Raw genomic sequence first — 2,896 nt, 5'->3', positions numbered from 1 at the left:
AGAGAGAATGTCAGACGGGCACGGGGCCGTGTCCAGCGGACACGGGGCCGTGTCCAGCGTTCTGTTCAGCCTATAAATAGAGGAGCTTGGTTCCATTCTCTCTCATCCCTTGGCACACCACCTCTCTCACACTTCATCCACCACCCATCACCACCATAACACCATCATCCACCACCATCATCCATTGTCCATCATAGAGTGTGTGAGTCGTCTCGGGATCCAAGATTGATCGTAAGAGTTCTTGACAATCAAGGCCATGTTTGCCTAAGTCTCTTACATCACTTGGTGAAGACAAGTGTTTAGTATAATACTTTTTATTTTTAATCTTTTGCACTTTTTATTTGGTTTTGTATTAATGACTTTAATAACTAGTTACTTATGTTGAAGGTGATCTTTCCTTATCGTTTGTCCGTGGTGTCTTGGCATTATTTTACTGTCTATATAAAATAAAAGATTTTCACCATTCATATCTCCACGGTCTATATGGAGGTATGTTGGCTACCCGGTCGGGGGTTAAGGGAACGGTTTGGTAAAGGTCTTGCCCTTGTTCAGCGTTTAGAGGTCCTGCTTGGGACCTGGGTCAAATTTAATAGGACCGCCTTCAATGCCCATGGGTATTGGATGGCGGGGATCCAAACTCTTTGACCCCCTCATAAGCTAACTACTATTAATACTATAACCCGGCTATTTAGGACTGTATCCCTGCTGACTCAGACTACTTAGTCGAGGGTAACGTCACCGCCGAAAACGGGGCCTACCATAATTTGCATTAATAACTTAATTCATTATCTTTCAATAATCCGACCCTTTAGGATTGTATCCTTGCTGACTCAAACTACTGGGTTGAGGGTAACGTCGCCTTCAAAAGAGGGGCCTACTACAATAACTAAGATAATCTCTTAAACAAGTGCAAAAGTGCGAAAATAATCAAAGGTTATACTAATACACGAGTCGGATCCAAGTGATTCATCTTGTCTATCTGTTTTTTATTTTATTTTATTTTTCAGCATTTAGTTAGTTTTTATTTTTCTTAGTTTAAAATATTTTTCTAACTTTTTGATTTGATTAGACGTTGAGGATAAACCGGTATTAAAAGCTCTTGTGTCCTTGGACGACCTCGGTATCTTACCAACACTATACTACGTCCACGATGGGTGCACTTGCCCATATGTGTGTTTAGTGTTAGTAAATATCGTGTTTTATAAATTTAAAACTTGGCTAAAAGTGTAAAAAGGGCTTAAATAAACATCTAAAAACATATACACACTTACGCACATCACCAGCTCATTCACCTCATTCACCACATACGCCCAAATCTCAGCAACTTTCGCATCGATGACAAGCCACCAATAACACGGCGGTACTCCACCTCATCAGACATGTCTAAAACTGCAATAGCCATATAAACAGAGCATTAACAGCAAAACAAAGCACGTAGAACATCAGAGAAAAAACTGATCCATCTTCTTCTAATGGTGCCACTCTAGTTCTCCAGTTAAAATAAGAATAACAATAATAAAACTTTGTAAATATACAATCAAAAGTTTGAATATGAAACTCTGATATGATTTTATTCTTTATTCAGTTGAATTTAATCAAGTAGCATGAACCTCCTGCAGCTTGCCCCCTTCTTGCTCAAGAACCAAGGATCGCGCTACAATACAAATGGCAACACTTGTTGCTCTTCTATAAATACTATTTTTCATGATATAACATAAAGTTGTTCGTCACTGGTCCCCTACATTATTTGAAATATTTGATTAAAGCATAAGAATAAGACCTGATTGGTGCTAGAGGCTCGGTTGGTGGTAGTTCGGGGGGTTCGAAAGAAGAATGTGAATGAACTGTTCCGCTCTTGAGCTGCCTGAGTCTGGTATGCCAAAGGCTCAAACTGAGCCGAGCTAGTAGATATAAATATCCGCTGACTCCATGACATGCAGACCCTGATCTGTTTGAGAAATTATTCCATAAAGATACAGTATGGGAGTAAATCCTAACTGAGGTAAAACAATAATTCAAAATTAAGCGCATATAGTCTTTTAAATCTCCAATTTACAAAATTGTTCTCCCAACCAAGCCTCCTTTCAAGAAATGGAACAATCACTAAACTTATCACCAATAAAAAATAATTAGCAGATGCAATTATTACAAAAAAAAAAAAAAACATATGACTATTTAAAATTGCTAGTCAAATGATGAGAATCACTTCCATGAGACTCATGTCCCAGTAATCATAAAGTTACTTTGAAATCCCAATGCCATAGACATGAAAATCATATAAAGTTGACTACTTACAGTGGGTCCATTCTTCATAGTTCATAGCATGGTCCTTATCAAATTTGGAAGCTTGTTAGACGGCAAAAAATCTACACAATCAACCAGTACAACCATATGAATTATGTTCAATAAAAATAAACACAACATAAACAACAGAGGCATTAAAACTTCTACCGTGTGTTCGGTTGTGGTGATATGCATTAGTCTTTGTACACCATGTCCGACCCCCCACTACCTTCTCATGTCGCCATCTATCGGCATCACAAAAACGCTAGAAAATGCCCGTTGTCCCTCTTTCTCTGTTTTTTTCTTTCTACCGTGTGTTCGGTTGTGGTGATATGCATTGGTGGATAGGCTTGAAAAAGTCTGTGGCCGCCCATGTAGCAAAGTGCTTGACTTGTGCTCAAGTCAAAGCCGAGCACCAAAAGCCGTCTGGCTTGCTACAACAGCCTGAGCTTCCCGAGTGGAAGTGGGAATGTGTAACTATGGATTTTATTACCAAGTTACCGAAAACCAGGAAGGGAAACGACATGATATGGGTCATAGTCGATAGGCTGACTAAATCAGCTCATTTCTTACCCATTAAGGAGACGTATAGCTCCGATATGTTAGCCCAACT

The 2,896-nt window shown here is 39.3% G+C and overlaps 1 long non-coding RNA gene across 1 annotated transcript; it reads right to left on the bottom strand.

The window, feature by feature from the left end:
• Positions 1-1,279: 1,279 nt before the first annotated feature.
• LOC118489000 lies at positions 1,280-2,578 on the bottom strand. Its single transcript, XR_004885630.1, has 3 exons — positions 2,452-2,578; positions 1,781-1,948; positions 1,280-1,389 (listed from the first exon to the last, which is right to left on the bottom strand). It is a non-coding gene; the product is annotated as an uncharacterized LOC118489000 (long non-coding RNA).
• Between the last annotated feature and the right edge of the window lie 318 nt (positions 2,579-2,896).

The sequence above is a fragment of the Helianthus annuus genome, chromosome 2 (genome assembly GCF_002127325.2).
Source record: "Helianthus annuus cultivar XRQ/B chromosome 2, HanXRQr2.0-SUNRISE, whole genome shotgun sequence".
NCBI lineage: Eukaryota > Viridiplantae > Streptophyta > Magnoliopsida > Asterales > Asteraceae > Helianthus > Helianthus annuus.
Note: the sequence above shows the minus strand (reverse complement) of the source record. Positions and strands in the feature narration are given on the sequence as shown.